This window comes from Carcharodon carcharias, chromosome 2 (genome assembly GCF_017639515.1).
Source record: "Carcharodon carcharias isolate sCarCar2 chromosome 2, sCarCar2.pri, whole genome shotgun sequence".
Classification (NCBI taxonomy): Eukaryota; Metazoa; Chordata; class Chondrichthyes; order Lamniformes; family Lamnidae; genus Carcharodon; species Carcharodon carcharias.
This window is the reverse complement of record NC_054468.1, coordinates 98,218,232-98,243,861: the sequence shown is the minus strand read 5'-3', so window position 1 is coordinate 98,243,861 and position 25,630 is coordinate 98,218,232.

Genomic DNA, 25,630 nt, shown 5'->3' with positions numbered 1-25,630 from the left:
CCATCCACTACCACTCTCCCTCCACTACCATCCTCCCTCTACTAACCGCCTCCAACCACTACCATCCTCCCTCCACTATCATCCTCCCTTCACTACCATCCTCAATCTACTACCATTCCCCCTCCACTACCATCCTCCCTCCACTACCATCCCCCATCCACTACCATTCTCCCTCCAGTACCATCCTCCCTCCCCTACAATCCTCCATCCACTACCATCCTCCCTCCACTACCATCCTCCCTCCACTCTCATCCTCCCTCCACTAACATCACCCCTCCACTACCATCCACCCTCCACCACCATCCCCATTCCACTACCATCAGCCATCCACTACAATTCTCCTTCCACTATCATCCCCCATCCACTACCTTGCTCCCTCCAATATCATTCCCCATCCACTACCATTCCCCGTCCATTACCATCCCCCAAACACTACCATTCTCCCTCCACTATCATCCCCCATCTACTACCATACCCGGTCCACTACCATTCTCCCTCCACTACCATCCGCCCTCCACAACCATCCTCCCTCCACTACCATCCTCCCTCCACTAAAATCCACCCTCCACTACCATCTCCTATCCACTGCCATTATCCCTCCACTACCATCCTCCATCCACTACCATTCCCCATCCACTCCCATCCTCTTCCTATACCAACCACCATCCACTACCATCCTCCCTCCACTACCATCCTCGCTCCACTATCATCCTCCCTCCATTACCATCCTCCATCTACTACCATTCCCCCTCCACTACCATCCTCCCTATACTACCATCCCCATCCACTATCATCCCCGATCCACTACCATTCTCCCTCCACTATCATCCCCCATACAGTACCATCCTCCCTCACCTATCATCCCCCATCCACTACCATCCTCCCTCCACTACCATCCCTCATCCACTAACATCACCCATGCACCATCTTCCTCCCTCCACTGCCATCCCCCATCCACTACCATAATCCATCCACTAACATCCTCCCTCCACTACCATCCCCATCCACTACCATCCCCCATTCACTACCATCCTCCCTCCACTACTAACCTCCCTCCACTATCATCCCCAATCCACTACCATCCTCCCTCCACTATCATCCCCCATCCACTACCATCCCCCATCCATTACCATCCCCATGCACTACCATCCTCCCTCCACTACCATCCCCCTTCCACTAACATCCTCCCTCCACGACCATCCTCCCTCCATACCATACTTCCTCCACTACCATCCTCCCTCCACAACCATCCACCGTCAACTACCATCCTCCATCCACTACCATTCTCCATCCACTACCATTCTCACTCCGCTACCATCCTCCATCCATTACCATCCCCCATTCAATACCATGCCCCCTCCACTATACTCCTCCCACCTCTACCATCCTGCATCCACTGCCATCCTCCCTCCACTACCATCCTCCATCTTCTACCATCCCCCATCAACTACCATCCTCCCTCCACTACCATCCTCCATCCACTAGCATCACCCATCCACTACCAACCTCCCTAAAATACCATCCTCCATCCACTACTATCCTCATTCCACTACCATCCTCCCTCCACTACCATCCTCCATCCACAAACATCCTCCCTCCACTCCCAACCCTCCTCCAATACCATCCTCCATCCATTACCATCCCCCATCCACTACAATCCTCCCTCCACTACCATCCTCAATCCACTACCAGCCTCCTACCATTACCATCCTCCCTCCACTACCATCCTCCCTCCACTACCATCCCACCTCCACTGTAATCCTCCATCCACTAACATTCTCCCTCCACTACCATCATCCCTCCACTTCCACCCTCCATCCACTACCATTCCCCATCCACTTCAATCCTCCCTCCACTACCATCCTCCCTCCACTACCATCCTCCCTCCACTACCATCCTCCATCCACAAACATCCTCCCTCCACTCCCAACCTTCCTCCACTAACATCCTCCATCCACTACCATCCCCCATCCACTACCATCCTCCCTCCACTACCATCCACAATCCACTACCAACTCCTACCATTACCATCCTCCCTCCACTACCATCCTCCCTCCACTACCACCTTCCCTCCACTACCATCCCACCTCCACTACAATCCTCCATCCACTAACATCCTCCCTGCACTACCATTCTCCCTCCACTTACACCCTCCATCCACTACCATCCCCCGTCCAATTCCATCATCCCTCAGCTTCCATCCTCCCAGCATAACCCTCCCCCATCCACTCCCATCCTTCCTCCACTACCATCCTCCATCCACTACCAACCCCCATCCAAACCCATCCTCTTCCACTACCATCCACCCTCCACTACTATCCTCCCTCCACTCCCATCCTCCATCCACTACCACTCTCTATCCACTACCATCCCCCATCCACTACCATCCGCCCTCCACTACCATCCTCCCTCTACTACCAGCCTCCAACAACTACCATCATCCCTCCACTATCATCCTCCCTCCACTACCATCCTCCATCTACTACCATTCGCAATCCACTTCCATCCCCCATTCACTACCATTCTCCCTCCACTATCAACCCCCATCTAGTACCATCCTCCCTCCACTATCATCCCCCATCCACTACTGTCCTCCATCCAATTCCATCCCCCATCCGCTACCTTCCCCCATCCACTACCATCCTCCCTCCACCACCATCCCCCATCCACTATCATCGTCCATCCACTACCATTCTCCATCCACTACCATCCCCCATCCACTACCACTCTCCCTCCACTACCATCCTCCCTCTACTAACAGCCTCCAACCACTACCATCCTCCCTCCACTATCATCCTCCCTTCACTACCATCCTCAATCTACTACCATTCCCCCTCCACTACCATCCTCCCTCCACTACCATCCCCCATCCACTACCTTCCTCCCTCCACTAACATTCGGCATCCACTATCATCCTAGCTCCACTACCATCCCCCATCCACTACTATCCCCCATCCACTACCATTCTCCCATCACTATCATCCCCCATCCAGTACCATCCTCCCTCCACTATCATCACCCATCCTCTACCATCCTCCCTCTACTACTATCCCCCATCCACTACCATCACCCATCCACTACCATCCTCCCTCCACTACCATCCCCCATCCACTACTATCCTCCAACCACTACCATCCTCCCTCCATTACCATCTCCCATCCACTACCATCCCCATCCACTATCCTCATCCCTCCCCTGCCATTCTCCATCAACTACCATCCTCCCTCCAATATCATCCTCCATCCACTACCATCCCCCATCAACTTCCATCCTCCCTCCACTACCTTTATCCCTCCACTACCATCCCCCTTCCACTACCATCCTCGCTCCTCTACCGTCCTCCATCCACTACTACCTCCCTCCACTACCATCCTCCATCCGCTAACACCCTCCATCCAATATCTTCCTCCATCTACTACCATCCCCCATCTACTACCATCCTCACTCCACTAACATCCTCCCTCCACTACCATCCTCCCTCCACTTCCACCCTCCATCCACTACCATCCCCCGTCCACTTCCATCCTCCCTCCACAACCATCCTCCCTCCACTAACATCCTCCCTCCACTACCACCCCCCCCATCCACTACCATCCCCCAAACACTACCATCCTCCATCCACTACCATCCTCCATCCACTATCATCCTCCCTTCACTACCATCCTCAATCTACTACCATTCCCCCTCCACTACCATCCTCCCTCCACTACCATCCCCCATCCACTACCTTCCTCCCTCCACTAACATTCGGCATCCACTATCATCCTCCATCCACTACCATCCTCCATCCACTACCATCCTCCCTCCAGTACCATCCTCCATCCACTACAGTCCCCCATCTAATACCATCCTCTCTCCACTACCCTCCTCCCTCCCCTACCATCCTCCATCCACTACCATCCTCCATCCACTACCATCCCCCATCCACTACCATTCTCCCTCCAGTACCATCCTCCCTCCCCTACAATCCTCCATCCACTACCATCCTCCCTCCACTACCATCCTCCCTCCACTCTCATCCTCCCTCCACTAACATCACCCCTCCACTACCATCCACCCTCCACCACCATCCCCATTCCACTACCATCAGCCATCCACTACCATTCTCCATCCACTACCATCCCCCATCCACTACCACTCTCCCTCCACTACCATCCTCCCTCTACTAACCGCCTCCAACCACTACCATCCTCCCTCCACTATCATCCTCCCTTCACTACCATCCTCAATCTACTACCATTCCCCCTCCACTACCATCCTCCCTCCACTACCATCCCCCATCCACTACCATTCTCCCTCCAGTACCATCCTCCCTCCCCTACAATCCTCCATCCACTACCATCCTCCCTCCACTACCATCCTCCCTCCACTCTCATCCTCCCTCCACTAACATCACCCCTCCACTACCATCCACCCTCCACCACCATACCATTCCACTACCATCAGCCGTCCACTACAATTCTCCTTCCACTATCATCCCCCATCCACTACCTTGCTCCCTCCAATATCATTCCCCATCCACTACCATCCCCCGTCCATTACCATCCCCCAAACACTACCATTCTCCCTCCACTATCATCCCCCATCTACTACCATACCCGGTCCACTACCATTCTCCCTCCACTACCATCCGCCCTCCACAACCATCCTCCCTCCACTACCATCCTCCCTCCACTAAAATCCACCCTCCACTACCATCTCCTATCCACTGCCATTATCCCTCCACTACCATCCTCCATCCACTACCATTCCCCATCCACTCCCATCCTCTTCCTATACCAACCACCATCCACTACCATCCTCCCTCCACTACCATCCTCGCTCCACTATCATCCTCCCTCCATTACCATCCTCCATCTACTACCATTCCCCCTCCACTACCATCCTCCCTATACTACCATCCCCATCCACTATCATCCCCCATCCACTACCATTCTCTCTCCACTATCATCCCCCATACAGTACCATCCTCCCTCACCTATCATCCCCCATCCACTACCATCCTCCCTCCACTACCATCCCTCATCCACTAACATCACCCATGCACCATCTTCCTCCCTCCACTGCCATCCCCCATCCACTACCATAATCCATCCACTAACATCCTCCCTCCACTACCATCCCCATCCACTACCATCCCCCATTCACTACCATCCTCCCTCCACTACTAACCTCCCTCCACTATCAGCCCCCATCCAGTGCCATTCTCCCTCCACTATCATCCCCCATCCACTACCATCCATTCTCCACTACCATCACCCATCCACTTCCATCCCACATCCACTACCATCCTCCCTCCACTACCATCCCCCATTCACTACCATCCACCCTCCACTACCATCCCCCATCCATGACCATCCCCCATCCACTACCATCCCCAATCCACTACCATCGACCCTCCACTACCATCCTCCCTCCACTACTATCCTCCCTCCACTACCATCCTCCCTCCACTACCAGCCTCCAACCACTACCATCCTCCCTCCACTAACATCATCCCTCCACTACCATCACCCTCCACTACCATCCTCAGTCCACTACCATCCTCCAACCACTACCATCCCCCATCCAATACCATCCTCCCTCCATTACAATCCTCCCTCCACTACCATCCTCCCCCCACTTCCCGCCTCCAACCACTACCATCCTCCCTCCAGTTTCATCCTCCCTCCACTACCTTCCCCCCTCCACTGCCATCCACCCTCCAATACCAACCCCCATCCTTTAACATCCCCCATCCACTACCATTCTCGCCCCACTATCATCGCCCGTCCAGCACCATCCTCCCTCCACTATCATCCCCCAGCCACTACCATCCTCCTTCCACTAACATCCCCCATCCACTTCCATCCCGCATCCACTAACATCCTCCCTCCACTACCATCCCCCATCCACTACCATCCTCCCTCCACTACCATCCCACGTCCAATAACATCCCCCATCCACTACCCCCATCCACTACCATCCTCCCTCGAATACCAGCCGCCCTCCACTACCATCCTTCCTCCACTACCATCCCCCATTCACTACCACCCTCCCTCTACTACCATCCCTCATCCAGTACCATCCCCCATCCACTAACAGCCCCATCCACTACGATCCTCCTTCCACTACCATCCTCCCTCCACTACCATCCTTCCTCCACTACCATCCTCCTACCACTACCATCCCCCATCCTCCATCCACTACCATCCTCCATCCACTACCATCCTCCATCCACTACCCTTCTCCATCCACTACCAATCTCCTTCCACTAACATCACCCATTAAATACCATCCACCTTCCAGTCTCCTCCACCGTCCCCTACCATCCTCCATCCACTACCATTCTCCCTCCACTACCATCCTCTTTCCACTACCAACCCCCATCCACTTCCATCCTCCCACCACTACCATCCTTCCTCCACTACCATCCTTCCTCCACTACCATCCTGCATCCACTACCATCCTCCCTCCACTACCATCCTCCAACCACTACTATCCTCCCTCCACTACCATCCTCCATCCACTACCACCCTCCATCCACTACCATCCTCCATCTACTACCATCTCCCATCTACTACCATCCTCGTTCCACTACCATCATCCCTCCACTACCATCCTCCCTCCACTACCATCCTCCATCCACTACCATCCTCCCTCCTCTACCATCCTTCCTCCACTACCATCCTCCATCCACTACCATCATCTCCCACTAGCATCCTCCCTCCACTACCATTCTCCCTCCACTACCAGCCTCCAACCACTACCATCCTCCCTCCTCTACAATCCTCCCTCCACTACCATCCTCCGTCCAAAACAATCACCGCTCCGCTACCATCTTCCCTCCACTACCATTTCCAATCCACTACCATTATCCCTCCACTATCATCCCGCATCCAATACCGTCATCCCTCCACTATTATCCCCCAGCCACTACCATCCTCCCTCCACTACCATCCCCCATCCACTACCAGCCCCTAAACGCAACCATCCTCCCTCCACTACCATCCCCCATCCTCTACCATCTCCCATCCACTACCATCCCCATCCACTACCATCCACCCTCCACTACACTCCACCCTCCACTACCAGACTCCATCCAATAACATCCTCCCTCCACTACCCTCCTCCCTCCCCTACAATCCTCCATCCACTGCAATCCTCCCTCCTCTACCATCCCCCATGCACTACCATCCTCTCTCCACTACCATCCTCCCTCCACTACCATCCCCCATCCACTACCACCCTTCCTCCAATACCATCCTCCGTCCATTACCATCCCCCATCCACTACCATCCTCCCTCCACTACAATCCTCCCTCTACTAACAGCCTCCAACCACTACCATCCTCCCTCCACTATCATCCTCCCTTCACTACCATCCTCCATCCACTACCATTCCCCCTCCACTACAATCCTCCCTCCACTACCATCCCCCATCCACTACCTTCCTCCCTCCACTATCATTCCCCATCCACTATCATCCTCCCTCGACTACCATCACCCATCCACTACCATCCTCCCTCCAATACCATCCTCCCTCCACTACCATCCTCTATCCAATAACATCCTCCCTCCAGTATCATCCTTCTTCAAGTAGCATCCAACCTCCACTACCATCCTCCATCCACTACCATCCTCCCTCCACAACCATCCTCCATCCACTACCCTCATCCATCCAGTACCATTCCCCATCCATTACCATGCTCCATCCACTACCATCCCCCATCCACTACTAACCTCCCTCCACTACCATCCTCCCTCCACTACCATCCTCCATCCAGTACCAGCCTCCCTCCACTACCATCCTCCCTCCACTACCATCCTCCATCCACTTCCATCCTCCATCCACTACCATCCTCCCTCCACTACAAACCCCCATTCACTACCATTCTCCCTTCACTATCATCCCCCATCCAGTACCATCCTCCCTCCACTATCATCCCCAATCCACTACCATCCTCCCTCCACTATCATCCCCCATCCACTACCATCCCCCATCCATTACCATCCCCATGCACTACCATCCTCCCTCCACTACCATCCCCCTTCCACTAACATCCTCCCTCCATGACCATCCTCCCTCCATACCATCCTTCCTCCACTACCATCCTCCCTCCACAACCATCCACCGTCAACTACCATCCTCCATCCACTACCATTCTCACTCCACTACCATTCTCACTCCACTACCATCCTCCATCCATTATCATCCCCCATCCAATACCATGCCCCCTCCACTATCCTCCTCCCACCTCTACCATCCTGCATCCACTGCCATCCTCCCTCCACTACCATCCTCCATCTTCTACCATCCCCCATCAACTACCATCCTCCCTCCACTACCATCCTTCCTCCACTAGCATCCCCCATCCACTACCAACCTCCCTAAAATACCATCCTCCATCCACTACTATCCTCATTCCACTACCATCCTCCCTCCACTACCATCCTCCATCCACAAACATCCTCCCTCCACTCCCAACCCTCCTCCAATACCATCCTCCATCCATTACCATCCCCCATCCACTACAATCCTCCCTCCACTACCATCCTCAATCCACTACCAGCCTCCTACCATTACCATCCTCCCTCCACTACCACCCTCCCTCCACTACCATCCCACCTCCACTACAATCCTCCATCCACTAACATCCTCCCTGCACTACCATTCTCCCTCCACTTACACCCTCCATCCACTACCATCCCCCGTCCAATTCCATCATCCCTCAGCTTCCATCCTCCCAGCATAACCCTCCCCCATCCACTCCCATCCTTCCTCCACTACCATCCTCCATCCACTACCAACCCCCATCCAAACCCATCCTCTTCCACTACCATCCACCCTCCACTACTATCCTCCCTCCACTCCCATCCACCATCCACTACCACTCTCTATCCACTACCATCCCCCATCCACTACCATCCGCCCTCCACTACCATCCTCCCTCTACTACCAGCCTCCAACAACTACCATCATCCCTCCACTATCATCCTCCCTCCACTACCATCCTCCATCTACTACCATTCGCAATCCACTTCCATCCCCCATTCACTACCATTCTCCCTCCACTATCAACCCCCATCTAGTACCATCCTCCCTCCACTATCATCCCCCATCCACTACTGTCCTCCATCCAATTCCATCCCCCATCCGCTACCTTCCCCCATCCACTACCATCCTCCCTCCACCACCATCCCCCATCCACTATCATCGTCCATCCACTACCATTCTCCATCCACTACCATCCCCCATCCACTACCACTCTCCCTCCACTACCATCCTCCCTCTACTAACAGCCTCCAACCACTACCATCCTCCCTCCACTATCATCCTCCCTTCACTACCATCCTCAATCTACTACCATTCCCCCTCCACTACCATCCTCCCTCCACTACCATCCCCCATCCACTACCTTCCTCCCTCCACTAACATTCGGCATCCACTATCATCCTCCCTCCACTACCATCCCCCATCCACTACTATCCCCCATCCACTACCATTCTCCCATCACTATCATCCCCCATCCAGTACCATCCTCCCTCCACTATCATCACCCATCCTCTACCATCCTCCCTCTACTACTATCCCCCATCCACTACCATCACCCATCCACTACCATCCTCCCTCCACTACCATCCCCCATCCACTACCATCCTCCAACCACTACCATCCTCCCTCCATTACCATCTCCCATCCACTACCATCCCGCATCCACTACCATCCCCATCCACTATCCTCATCCCTCCCCTGCCATTCTCCATCAACTACCATCCTCCCTCCAATATCATCCTCCATCCACTACCATCCCCCATCAACTTCCATCCTCCCTCCACTACCTTTATCCCTCCACTACCATCCCCCTTCCACTACCATCCTCGCTCCACTACCGTCCTCCATCCACTACTACCTCCCTCCACTACCATCCTCCATCCGCTAACACCCTCCATCAAATACCTTCCTCCATCTAATACCATCCCCCATCTACTACCATCCTCACTCCACTAACATCCTCCCTCCACTACCATCCTCCCTCCACTTCCACCCTCCATCCACTACCATCCCCCGTCCACTTCCATCCTCCCTCCACAACCATCCTCCCTCCACTAACATCCTCCCTCCACTACCACCCCCCCATCCACTACCATCCCCCAAACACTACCATCCTCCATCCACTACCATCCTCCATCCACTATCATCCTCCCTTCACTACCATCCTCAATCTACTACCATTCCCCCTCCACTACCATCCCCCATCCACTACCTTCCTCCCTCCACTAACATTCGGCATCCACTATCATCCTCCATCCACTACCATCCTCCATCCACTACCATCCTCCCTCCAGTACCGTCCTCCATCCACTACAGTCCCCCATCTAATACCATCCTCTCTCCACTACCCTCCTCCCTCCCCTACCATCCTCCATCCACTACCATCCTCCATCCACTACCATCCCCCATCCACTACCATTCTCCCTCCAGTACCATCCTCCCTCCCCTACAATCCTCCATCCACTACCATCCTCCCTCCACTACCATCCTCCCTCCACTCTCATCCTCCCTCCACTAACATCACCCCTCCACTACCATCCACCCTCCACCACCATCCCCATTCCACTACCATCAGCCATCCACTACAATTCTCCTTCCACTATCATCCCCCATCCACTACCTTGCTCCCTCCAATATCATTCCCCATCCACTACCATCCCCCGTCCACTACCATCCCCCAAACACTACCATTCTCCCTCCACTAACATCCCCCATCTACTACCATACCCGGTCCACTACCATTCTCCCTCCACTACCATCCGCCCTCCACAACCATCCTCCCTCCACTACCATCCTCCTTCCACTAAAATCCAACCTCCACTACCATCTCCTATCCACTGCCATTATCCCTCCACTACCATCCTCCATCCACTACCATTCCCCATCCACTCCCATCCTCTTCCTATACCAACCACCATCCACTACCATCCTCCCTCCACTACCATCCTCGCTCCACTATCATCCTCCCTCCATTACCATCCTCCATCTACTACCATTCCCCCTCCACTACCATCCTCCCTATACTACCATCCCCATCCACTACCATCCCCCATCCACTACCATTCTCCCTCCACTATCATCCCCCATACAGTACCATCCTCCCTCACCTATCATCCCCCATCCACTACCATCCTCCCTCCACTACCATCCCTCATCCACTAACATCACCCATACACCATCTTCCTCCCTCCACTGCCATCCCCCATCCACTACCATAATCCATCCACTAACATCCTCCCTCCACTACCATCCCCCATCCACTACCATGGTCTGTTCACTACCATCCTCCATCCATTACCATTACCCAACCAATACCATCCCCCATCCAATACCATCCACCCTCCACTACCATCCTCCCTCTACTAAGAGCCTCCAACCACTACCATCCTCCCTCCACTATCATCCTCCCTTCACTACCATCCTCAATCTACTACCATTCCCCCTCCACTACCATCCTCCCTCCACTACCATCCCCCATCCACTACCTTCCTCCCTCCACTAACATTCGGCATCCACTATCATCCTCCCTCCACTACCAGCCCCCATGCACTACCATCCCCCATCCACTACCATTCTCCCATCACTATCATCCCCCATCCAGTACCATCCTCCCTCCACTATCATCACCCATCCTCTACCATCCTCCCTCCACTACTATCCCCCATCCACTACCATCACCCATCCACTACCATCCTCCCTCCACTACCATCCCCCATCCACTACCATCCTCCAACCACTACCATCCTCCCTCCATTACCATCTCCCATCCACTACCATCCCGGAATCCACTACCATCCCCATCCACTATCCTCATCCCTCCCCTGCCATTCTCCATCAACTACCATCCTCCCTCCAATATCATCCTCCATCCACTACCATCCCCCATCAACTTCCATCCTCCCTCCACTACCTTTATCCCTCCACTACCATCCCCCATCCACTACCATCCTCGCTCCACTACCGTCCTCCATCCACTACTACCTCCCTCTACTACCATCCTCCATCCGCTAACACCCTCCATCCAATACCTTCCTCCATCTACTACCATCCCCCATCTACTACCATCCTCACTCCACTAACATCCTCCCTCCACTACCATCCTCCCTCCACTTCAGCCCTCCATCCACTACCATCCCCCGTCCACATCCATCCTCCCTCCACTACCATCCTCCCTCCACTAACATCCTCCCTCCACTACCACCCCCCCATCCACTACCATCCCCCAAACACTACCATCCTCCATCCACTACCATCCTCCATCCACTATCATCCTCCCTTCACTACCATCCACAATCTACTACCATTCCCCCTCCACTACCATCCTCCCTCCACTACCATCCCCCATCCACTACCTTCCTCCCTCCACTAACATTCGGCATCCACTATCATCCTCCATCCACTACCATCCTCCATCCACTACCATCCTCCCTCCAGTACCATCCTCCATCCACTACAGTCCCCCATCTAATACCATCCTCTCTCCACTACTCTCCTCCCTCCCCTACCATCCTCCATCCACTACCATCCTCCATCCACTACCATCCCCCATCCACTACCATTCTCCCTCCAGTACCATCCTCCCTCCACTACAATCCTCCATCCATTACCATCCTCCCTCCACTACCATTCTCCCTCCACTCTCATCCTCCCTCCACTAACATCACCCCTCCACTACCATCCACCCTCCACCACCATCCCCATTCCACTACCATCAGCCATCCACTACAATTCTCCTTCCACTATCATCCCCTATCCACTACCTTGCTCCCTCCAATAACATTCCCCATCCACTACCATCCTCGTCCACTACCATCCCCCATCCACTACCATCCCCCAAACACTACCATTCTCCCTCCACTATCATCCCCCATCTACTACCATACCCGGTCCACTACCATTCTCCCTCCACTACCATCCGCCCTCCACAACCATCCTCCCTCCACTACCATCTTCCCTCCACTACCATCCACCCTCCACTACCATCTCCTATCCACTGCCATTATCCCTCCACTACCACCCTCCATCCACTACCTTTCCCCATCCACTCCCATCCTCTTCCTATACCAACCACCATCCACTACCATCCTCCCTCCACTACCATCTCCCAACCACTGCCATCCTCCCTCCACTACCATCCTCCATCCACTAACATCCTCCCTGCACTACCATCCCCCATCCACTCCCATCCTTCCTCCACTACCATTTCCATCCACTACCATACCCCATCCACTCCCATCCTCTTCCAATACCAACCAACATCCACTACCATCCTCCCTCCACAACCATCCTCCCTCCACTACCATCCTCGCTCCACTACCAGCCTCCAACCACTACCATCCTCCCTCCACTATCATCCTCCCTCCATTACCATCCTCCATCTACTACCATTCCCCCTCCACTACCATCCTCCCTATACTACCATCCCCATCCACTACCATCCCCCATCCACTACCATTCTCCCTCCACTATCATCCCCCATACAGTACCATCCTCCCTCACCTATCATCCCCCATCCACTACCATCCTCCCTCCACTACCATCCCTCATCCACTAACATCACCCATACACTACCTTCCTCCCTTCACTGCCATCCCCCATCCACTACCATAATCCATCCACTAACATCCTCCCTCCACTACCATCCCCCATCCACTACCATCGTCCGTTCACTACCATCCTCCATCCATTATCATTACCCAACCAATACCATCCCCCATCCACTACCATCCTCCCTCCACTACCATCCTCCCTCTACTAACAGCCTCCAACCACTACCATCCTCCCTCCACTACAATCCTCCCTCCACTGCCATCCTCCATCTACTACCATTCCCCCTCCACTACCATCCTCCCTCCACAACCATCCCCCGTCCACTACCATCCTCCATCCACTACCATCCTCCATCAACTACCATTCTCCCTCCACTACCATCCTCCATCCACTACCATTCCCCATCCACTCCCAACCTCTTCCTGTTCCAACCACCATCCACTACCATCCTCCCTCCACTACCATCCTCGCTCCACTATCATCCTCCCTCCATTACCATCCTCCATCTACTACCATTCCCCCTCCACAACCATCCTCCCTATACTGCCATCCCCATCCACTACCATCCCCCATCCACTACCATTCTCCCTCCACTATCATCCCCCATAAAGTACCATCCTCCCTCACCTATCATCCCCCATCCACAACCATCCTCCCTCCACTACCATCCCTCATCCACTGCCATCACCCATACACTACCTTCCTCCCTCCACTGCCATCCCCCATCCACTACCATACTCCATCCACTACCATCCTCCCTCCACTACCATCCGCCATCCACTACCATCCCCCATACACTACCATCATCCCTCCACTACCATCCTCCCTCTACTAACAGCCTCCAACCACTACCATCCTCCCTCCACTATCATCCTCCATCCACTGCCATCCTCCATCTACTACCATTCACCCTCCACTACCATCCTCCCTCCACTACCATCCCCCATCCAATACCATCCCCCATCCACTACCATTCTACCTCCACTTTCATCCCCCATCCAGTACCATCCTCCCTCCACTATCATCCCCCATCCACTACAATTTTCCCTCCCCTATCATCCCCCATCCACTACCTTCCTCCCTCCACTATCATTCACCATTCACTATCATCCTCCCTCCACTACCATCCCGAATCCACTACCATCCCCCATCCACTACCATTCTCCCTTCACTATCATCCCCCATCCAGTACCATCCTCCCTCCCCTATCATCCCCCATCCACTACCTTCCTCCCTCCACTATTATCCCCCATACACTACCATCAACCATCCACTACCATCGTCCCTTCACTACCATCCCCCATCCAATACCATACTCCATCCACTACCATCCTCCATCCATTACCATTACCCAACCAATACCATCCCCCATCCACTACCATCCTCCCTCCACTACCATCCTCCCTCTACTAACAGCCTCCAACCACTACCATCCTCCCTTCACTACCATCCTCCCTCCACTGCCATCCTCCATCTACTACCATTCCCCCTCCACTACCATCCTCCCTCCACAACCATCCCCCGTCCACTACCATCCTCCATCCACTACCATCCTCCATCAACTACCATTCTCCCTCCACTACCATCCTCCATCCATTACCATCCCCCATCCAATACCATGCCCCCTCCACTATCCTCCTCCCACCCCTACCATCCCCCATTCACTTCCATCCTCCTTCCACTACCATCCTCCATCCACTACCATCCCCCATCAACTACCATCCTCCCTCCACTACCATCCTCCGTCCACTACCATCCGACATCCACTACCAACCTCCCTCCAATACCATCCTCCATCCACTACTATCCTCATTCCACTACCATCCTCCATCCACTACCACCCTCCGTCCAATAACATCCTCCATCTACTACCATCCCCCATCTACTACCATCCTCACGCCACTACCATCCTACCTCCACTACCATACTCCCTCCACTACCATCCTCCCTCCACTCCCAACATTCCTCCACCACCATCCTCCATCCATTACCATCCCCCATCCACTAGCATCCTCCCTCCACTACCATCCTTAATCCACTACCAGCCTCCTACAATTACCATCCTCCCTCCACTACCATCCTCCCTCCACTACCATCCTCCCTCCACTTCCACCCTCCATCCACTACCATCCCCCGTCCACTTCCATCCTCCCTCCACTACCATCCTCCCTCCACTAACATCCTCCCTCCACTACCACCCCCCATCCACTACCATCCCCCAAAGACTACCATCCTCCCTCCAGTACCATCCTCCATCCAATACCATCACCCATACACTACCTTCCTCCCTCCACTGCCATCCCCCATCCACTACCATACTCCATCCACTACCATCCTCCCTCCACTACCATCCCCCATACACTACCATCCCACATCCACTACCATCCTCCCTCCACTACCATCCTCCCTCTTCTAACAGCCTCCAACCACTACCATCCTCCCTCCACTATCATCCTGCCTCCTCTGCCATCCTCCATCTACTACCATTCCCCCTCCACTACCATCCTCCCTCCACTATCATCTCCCATCCACTACATTTCTCCCTCCCTTTCATCCCCCATCCACTACCTTCCTCCCTCCACTATCATTCCCCATCCACTATCATCCTCCCTCAACTACCATCCCCCATCCACTACCATCCCCCATCCACTACCATTCTCCCTTCACTATCATCCCCCATCCAGTACCATCCTCCCTCCACTATCATCACCCATCCTCTACCATCCTCTCTCCACTACTATCCCCCATCCACTACCACCACCCATCCACTACGATCCTCCATCCACTACCATGCTCCAACCAAAATGATCCCCCATCCATTACCATCCCCCATCCACTACCATCCCCATCCACTATCCTCCTCCCTCCCCTACCATTCTCCATCAAAAACCATCCTCCCTCCACTACCATCCCCCATCCACTACCATCCCCCATCAACTTCCTTCCTCCCTCCACTACCATTCTCCCTCCACTAATATCCCCCATCCATTACCACCCTTCCTCCACTACCATCCTCCGTCCACTACCATCCCCCATCCATTACTTTCCTCCCTCCACTACCAAACTCCCTCTACTAACGGCCTCCAACCACTACCATCCTTCCTCCGCTATCATCCTCCCTTCACTACCATCCTCCAACTACTATCATTCCCCCTCCACTACCATTCTCCCTCCACTACCATCCCCCATCCACTAACGTCCTCACTCCACTATCATTCCCCATCCACTATCATCCTCCCTCCACTACCATCCCCCATCCATTACCATCCTCGCTCCACTACCATCCTCCCTCCACTACAATCCTCCATCCAATAACATCCTCCCCCCACTACCATCCTTCATCAACTAGCATCCAACCTCCACTACCATCCTCCATCCACTACCCTCATCCATCCACTACCATTCCCCATCCAGTACCATCCTCCATCCACTACCTTCCCCCATCCACTACTAACCTCCCTCCACTACCATCTTCCCTCCACTACCATCCTCCCTCCTCTACCATCCTCACTCTACTAACAGCCTCCAACCACTACCATCCTCCCTCCAACTATCATCCCCCATACAGTACCATCCTCCCTCCACTATCATCCACCATCCACTACCATCCTCCCTCCACTATCACCCCCTTCCACTACCATCCCCCATCCATTACAATCCCCAGCCACTACCATCCTCCCTCCACTACCATCCCCCTTCCACTAACATCCTCCCTCCACGACCATCCTCCCTCCACTACCATCCTTCCTCCACTACCATCCACCGTCAACTACCATCCTCCATCCACTACCATTCTCCATCCACTACCATTCTCCCTCCACTACCATCCTCCATCCATTACCATCCCCCATCCAATACCATGCCCCCTCCACTATCCTCCTCCCACCTCTACCATCCTGCATCCACTACCATCCTCCTTCCACTACCATCCTCCATCTTCTACCATCCCCCATCAACTACCATCCTCCCGCCACTACCATCCTCCCTCCACTAGCATCCCCCATCCACTACCAACCTCCCTAAAATACCATCCTCCATCCACAAACATCCTCCCTCCACTCCCAACCTTCCTCCACTACCATCCTCCATCCACTACCGTCCCCCATCCACTACCATCCTCCCTCCACTACCATCCACAATCCACTACCAACTCCTACCATTACCATCCTCCCTCCACTACCATCCTCCCTCCACTACCACCCTCCCTCCACTACCATCCCACCTCCACTACAATCCTCCATCCACTAACATCCTCCCTCCACTACCATCCTCCCTCCACTTCCACCTCCATCCACTACCATCCACCGTCCACTTCCATCGTCCCTCAGCTACCATCCACCCTGCATAACCCTCCCCCATCCACTCCCATCCTTCCTCCACTACCATCCTCCATCCACTACCAACCCCCATTCAATCCCATCCTCTTCCACTACCATCCACCCTCCACTACTATCCTCCCTCCACTCCCATCCTCCATCCACTACCATTCTCTATCCACTACCATCCCCCAACCACTACCATCCTCCCTCCACTACCATCCTCCCTCTACTACCAGCCTCCAACAACTACCATCGTCCCTCCACTATCATCCTCCCTCCACTACCATCCTCCATCTACTACCATTCCCCATCCACTTCCATCCCCCATTAACTGCCATTCTCCCTCCACTATCAACCCCCATCTAGTACCATCCTCCCTCCACTATCATCCCCCATCCACGACTGTCCTCCATCCAATTCCATCCCCCATCCGCTACCTTCCCCCATCCAATAACATCCTCCCTCCACCACCATCCCCCATCCACTATCATCGTCCATCCACTACCATTCTCAATCCACTACCATCCCCCATCAACTACCATCCTCCCTCCACTACCATCCTCCCTCTACTAACAGCCTCCAACCAATACCATCCTCCCTCCAATATCATTCTCCCTTCACTACCATCCTCAATCTACTACCATTCCCCCTCCACTACCATCCTCCCTCCACTACAAACCCCCATCCACTACCATTCTCCATCCACTATCATCCCCCATCCAGTACCATCCTCCCTCCACTATCATCCCCCATCCACTACCATCCTCCCTCCAATATCATCCCCAATCCAGTACCATCCCCCAGCCATTACCATCCCCATCCACTACCATCCTCCCTCCACTACCATCCCCCTTCCACTAACATCCTCCCTCCACGACCATCCTCCCTCCACTACCATCCTTCCTCCATTACCATCCTCCCTCCACAACCATCCACCGTCAACTACCATCCTCCATCCACTACCATTCTCCATCCACTACCATTCTCCCTCCACTACCATCCTCCATCCATTACCATCCCCCATCCAATTCCATGCCCCCTTCACTATCCTCCTCCCACCTCTACCATCCTGCATCCACTACCATCCTCCCTCCACTACCATCCTCCATCTTCTACCATCCCCCATCAACTACCATCCTCCCTCCACTACCATCCTCCCTCCACTAGCATCCCCCATCCACTACCAACCTCCCTAAAATACCATCCTCCATCCACTACTATACTCATTCCACTACCATCCTCCATCCACAAACATCCTCCCTCCCCCCAACCTTCCTCCACTACCATCCTCCATCCATTACCATCCCCATCCACTCCCATCCTCCCTCCACTTCCATGCTCAATCCAATACCAACCTCTTACCATTACCATCCTCCCTCCACTACCTTCCTCCCTCTACTACCATCCCACCTCCACTGTAATCCTCCATCCACTAACATTCTCCCTCCACTACCATCATCCCTCCACTTCCACCCTCCATCCACTACCATTCCCCATCCACTTCAATCCTCCCTCCACTACCATCCTTCCTCCACTACCATCCTCCCTCCACTACCATCCCCCATCCACTACCATCCTCCCTCCACTACCATCCACAATCCACTACCAACTCCTACCATTACCATCCTCCCTCCACTACCATCCTCCCTCCACTACCACCCTCCCTCCACTACCATCCCACCTCCACTACAATCCTCCATCCACTAACATCCTTCCTCCACTACCATCCTCCCTCCACTTACACCCTCCATCCACTACCATCCCCCGTCCACTTCCATCATCCCTCAGCTACCATCCTCCCTGCATAACCCTCCCCCATCCACTCCCATCCTTCCTCCACTACCATCCTCCATCCACTACCAACCCCCATCCACTCCCATTCTCCATCCACTACCATTCCCTATCCACTACCATCCCCCATCCACTACCATCCACCCTCCACTACCATCCTCCCTCTACTACCAGCCTCCAACAACTACCATCATCCCTCCACTATCAACCTCCCTCCACTACCATCCTCCATCTACTACCATTCCCCATCCACTTCCATCCCCCATCCACTACCATTCTCCCTCCACTATCAACCCCCATCTAGTACCATCCTCCCTCCACCACCACCCCCCATCCACTATCATCGTCCATCCACTACCATTCTCCATCCACTACCATCCCCCATCCACTACCACTCTCCCTCCACTACCATCCTCCCTCCACTACAAACCCCCATCCACTACCATTCTCCATCCACTATCATCCCCCATCCAGTACCATCCTCCCTCCACTATCATCCCCCATCCACTACCATCCTCCCTCCAATATCATCCCCAATCCAGTACCATCCCCCAGCCATTACCATCCCCATCCACTACCATCCTCCCTCCACTACCATCCCCCTTCCACTAACATCCTCCCTCCACGACCATCCTCCCTCCACTACCATCCTTCCTCCATTACCATCCTCCCTCCACAACCATCCACCGTCAACTACCATCCTCCATCCACTACCATTCTCCATCCACTACCATTCTCCCTCCACTACCATCCTCCATCCATTACCATCCCCCATCCAATTCCATGCCCCCTTCACTATCCTCCTCCCACCTCTACCATCCTGCATCCACTACCATCCTCCCTCCACTACCATCCTCCATCTTCTACCATCCCCCATCAACTACCATCCTCCCTCCACTACCATCCTCCCTCCACTAGCATCCCCCATCCACTACCAACCTCCCTAAAATACCATCCTCCATCCACTACTATACTCATTCCACTACCATCCTCCATCCACAAACATCCTCCCTCCCCCCAACCTTCCTCCACTACCATCCTCCATCCATTACCATCCCCATCCACTCCCATCCTCCCTCCACTTCCATGCTCAATCCAATACCAGCCTCTTACCATTACCATCCTCCCTCCACTACCTTCCTCCCTCTACTACCATCCCACCTCCACTGTAATCCTCCATCCACTAACATTCTCCCTCCACTACCATCATCCCTCCACTTCCACCCTCCATCCACTACCATTCCCCATCCACTTCAATCCTCCCTCCACTACCATCCTTCCTCCACTACCATCCTCTCTCCACTACCATCCTCCATCCACAAACATCCTCCCACCACTCCCAACATTCCTCCACTACCAACCTCCATCCACTACCATCCCCCATCCACTACCATCCTCCCTCCACTACCATCCACAATCCACTACCAACTCCTACCATTACCATCCTCCCTCCACTACCATCCTCCCTCCACTACCACCCTCCCTCCACTACCATCCCACCTCCACTACAATCCTCCATCCACTAACATCCTTCCTCCACTACCATCCTCCCTCCACTTACACCCTCCATCCACTACCATCCCCCGTCCACTTCCATCATCCCTCAGCTACCATCCTCCCTGCATAACCCTCCCCCATCCACTCCCATCCTTCCTCCACTACCATCCTCCATCCACTACCAACCCCCATCCACTCCCATTCTCCATCCACTACCATTCCCTATCCACTACCATCCCCCATCCACTACCATCCACCCTCCACTACCATCCTCCCTCTACTACCAGCCTCCAACAACTACCATCATCCCTCCACTATCAACCTCCCTCCACTACCATCCTCCATCTACTACCATTCCCCATCCACTTCCATCCCCCATCCACTACCATTCTCCCTCCACTATCAACCCCCATCTAGTACCATCCTCCCTCCACCACCACCCCCCATCCACTATCATCGTCCATCCACTACCATTCTCCATCCACTACCATCCCCCATCCACTACCATCCTCCCTCCACTACCATCCTCCCTCTACTAACATCCTCCAAACACTACCATCCTCCTCCACTATCATCCTCCCTTCACTAAAATCCTCAATCTACTACCATCCCCCTTCCACTAACATCCTCCCTCCACGACCATCCTCCCTCCACTACCATCCTTCCTCCACTACCATCCTCCCTCCACAACCATCCACCGTCAACTACCATCCTCCATCTACTACCATTCTCCATCCACTACCATTCTCCATCCACTACCATCCTCCATCCATTACCAACCCCCATCCAATACCATGCCCCCTCCACTATCCTCCTCCCACCTCTACCATCCTGCATCCACTACCATCCTCCTTCCACTACCATCCTCCATCTTCTACCATCCCCCATCAACTACCATCCTCCCTCCACTACCATCCTCCCTCCACTAGCATCCCCCATCCACTACCAACCTCCCTAAAATACCATCCTCCATCCACTACTATCCTCATTCCACTACCATCCTCCCTCCACTAACATCCTCCCTCCACAAACATCTTCCTCCACTCCAACCCTCCATCCATTACCATCCTACATCCATTACCATCCCCCTCCACTTCCATCCTCCCTCCACTTCCAGCCTCATTCACTACCAGCCTCCTCCACTACCTTCCTCCCTCCACTACCATCCCACAGCCACTGTAATCCTCCATCCACTAACATTCTCCCTCCACTACCATCACCCCTCCACTTCCACCCTCCATCCACTACCATTCCCCATCCACTTCAATCCTCCCTCCACTACCATCCTCCCTCCACTACCATCCTCCATCCACAAACATCCTACCTCCACTCCCAACCTTCCTCCAAAACCATCCTCCATCCACTACCATCCCCCATCCACTACCATCCTCCCTCCACTACCTTCCACAATCCACTACCAATTCCTACCATTACCATCCTCCCTCCACTACCATCCTCCATCCACTACCACCCTCCCTCCACTACCATCCCACCTCCACTACAATCCTCCATCCACTAACATCCTCCCTCCACTACCATTCTCCCTCCAATTACACCCTCCATCCACTACCATCCCCCGTCCACTTCCATCGTCCCTCAGCTACCATCCTCCCTGCATAACCTCCCCATCCACTCATACCCCCCCATCCACTATCATCGTCCATCCACTACCATTCTCCATCCACTACCATCCCCCATCCACTACCATCCTCCCTCCACTACCATCCTCCCTCTACTAACATCCTCCAAACACTACCATCCTCCTCCACTATCATCCTCCCTTCACTAAAATCCTCTATCTACTACCATCCCCCTTCCACTAACATCCTCCCTCCACGACCATCCTCCCTCCACTACCATCCTTCCTCCACTACCATCCTCCCTCCACAACCATCCACCGTCAACTACCATCCTCCATCTACTACCATTCTCCATCCACTACCATTCTCCATCCACTACCATCCTTCCTCCACTACCATCCTCCATCCACTATCAACCCCCATCCAATCCAATCCTCTTCCAATACCATCCACCCTCCACTACTATCCTCCCTCCACTCCCATCCTCCATCCACTCCCATTCTCAATCCAATACCAACCCCCATCCACTACCATCCTCCCTCCACTACAATCCTCCCTCTACTACCAGCCTCCAACAACTACCATCATCCCTCCACTATCATCCTCCCTCCACTACCATCCTCCATCTACTACCATTCCCCATCCACTTCCATCCCCCATCCCCTACCATTCTCCCTCATCTATCAACCCCCATCTAGTACCATCCTCCCTCCACTATCATCCCCCATCCACTACTGTCCTCCATTCAATACCATCCCCCATCCGCTACCTTCCCCCATCCACTACCTTCCTCCCTCCACCACCATCCCCCATCCACTATCATCGTCCATCCACTACCATTCTCCATCCACTACCATCCCCCATCCACTACCATCCACCCTCCACTACCATCCTCCCTCTACTAACAGCCTCCAACCACTACAATCCTCCCTCCACTATCATCCTCCCTTCACTACCATCCTCAATCTACTACCATTCCCCCTCCACTACCATCCTCCCTCCACTACCATCCCCCATCCACTACCTTCCTCCCTCCAGTAACATTCGGCATCCACTATCATCCTCCCTCCACTACCATCCCCCATCCACTACTATCCCCCATCCACTACCATTCTCCCTTCACTATCATCCCCCATCCAGTACCATCCTCCCTCCACTATCATCATCCATCCTCTAACATCCTCCCTCCACTACTATCCCCCATCCACTACCATCACCCATCCACTACCATCCTCCCTCCATTACCATCACCCATCCACTACCATTCCCCATCCACTACCATCCCCATCCACTATCCTCCTCCCTCCCCTACCATCCCCCATCAACTATGATCGTCCATCCACTACCATTCTCCATCCACTACCATCACCCATCCAGTACCATCCTCCCTCCACTACCATCCTCCCTCTACTAACAGCCTCCAACCACTACCATCCTCCCTCCACTATCATCCTCCATTCACTACCATCCTCAATCTACTACCAATCCCCATCCACTACCATCCTCCCTCCACTACCATCCCCCATCCACTACCTTCCTCCCTCCACTAACATTCGGCATCCACTATCATCCTCCCTCCACTACCAGCCCCCATCCACTACCATCCCCCATCCACTACAATTCTCCCTTCACTATCATCCCCCGTCCAGTACCATCCTCCCTCCACTATCATCACCCATCCTCTACCATCCTCCGTCCACTACTATCCCCCATCCACTACCATCACCCATCCACTACCATCCTCCCTCCACTACCATCCCCCATCCACTACCATCCTCCAACCACTACCATCCTCCCTCCATTACCATCACCCATCCACTACCATCCCCCATCCACTACCATCCCCATCCACTATCCTCATCCCTCCCCTGCCATTCTCCATCAACTACCATCCTCCCTCCAATATCATCCTCCATCCACTACCATCCCCCATCAACATCCATCCTCCCTGCACTACCTTTATCCCTCCACTACCATCCCCCATCCACTACCATCCTTGCTCCACTACCGTCCTCCATCCACTACTACCTCCCTCCACTACCATCCTCCATCCGCTAACACCCTCCATCCAATACCTTCCTCCATCTTCTACCATCCCCCATCTATTACCATCCTCACTCCACTGCCATCCTCCCTCCACTACCATCCTACCTCCACTTCCACCCTCCATCCACTACAATCCCCCATCCACTACCATTCTCCCTTCACTATCATCCCCCATCCAGTACCATCCTCCCTGCACTATCATCACCCATCATCTACCATCCTCCCTCCACTACAATCCCCCATCCAATACCATCACCCATCCACTACCATCCTCCCTCCACTACCATCCCCCATCCACTACCATCCCCCATCCACTACAATACTCCCTCCATTACCATCCCCCATCCACTACCATCCCCAATCCACTACCATCCCCATCCACTATCCTCCTCCCCCCCCTACCATTCTCCATCAACTCCCATCCTCCCTCCACTACCATCCCCCATCAACTCCCATCCTCCCTCCACTACCGTCCTTCATCCACTACTACCTCCCTCCACTACCGTCCTTCATCCACTACTACCTCCCTCCACTACCATCCTCCATCCGCTAACACCCTCCATCCAATACCTTCCTCCATCTACTACCATCCCCCATCTACTACCATCCTCACTCCACTGCCATCCTCCCTCCACTACCATCCTACCTCCACTTCCATCCTCCCTCCACTACCATCCTCCATCCAAAACCATCCCCCATCAACTTCTTTCCTCCCTCCAATACCATTCTCCCTCCACTAACATCCCCCATCCAATACCATCCTCCATCCATTGCCATCCTCTCTCCACTATCATACTCCCACCACTACCATCC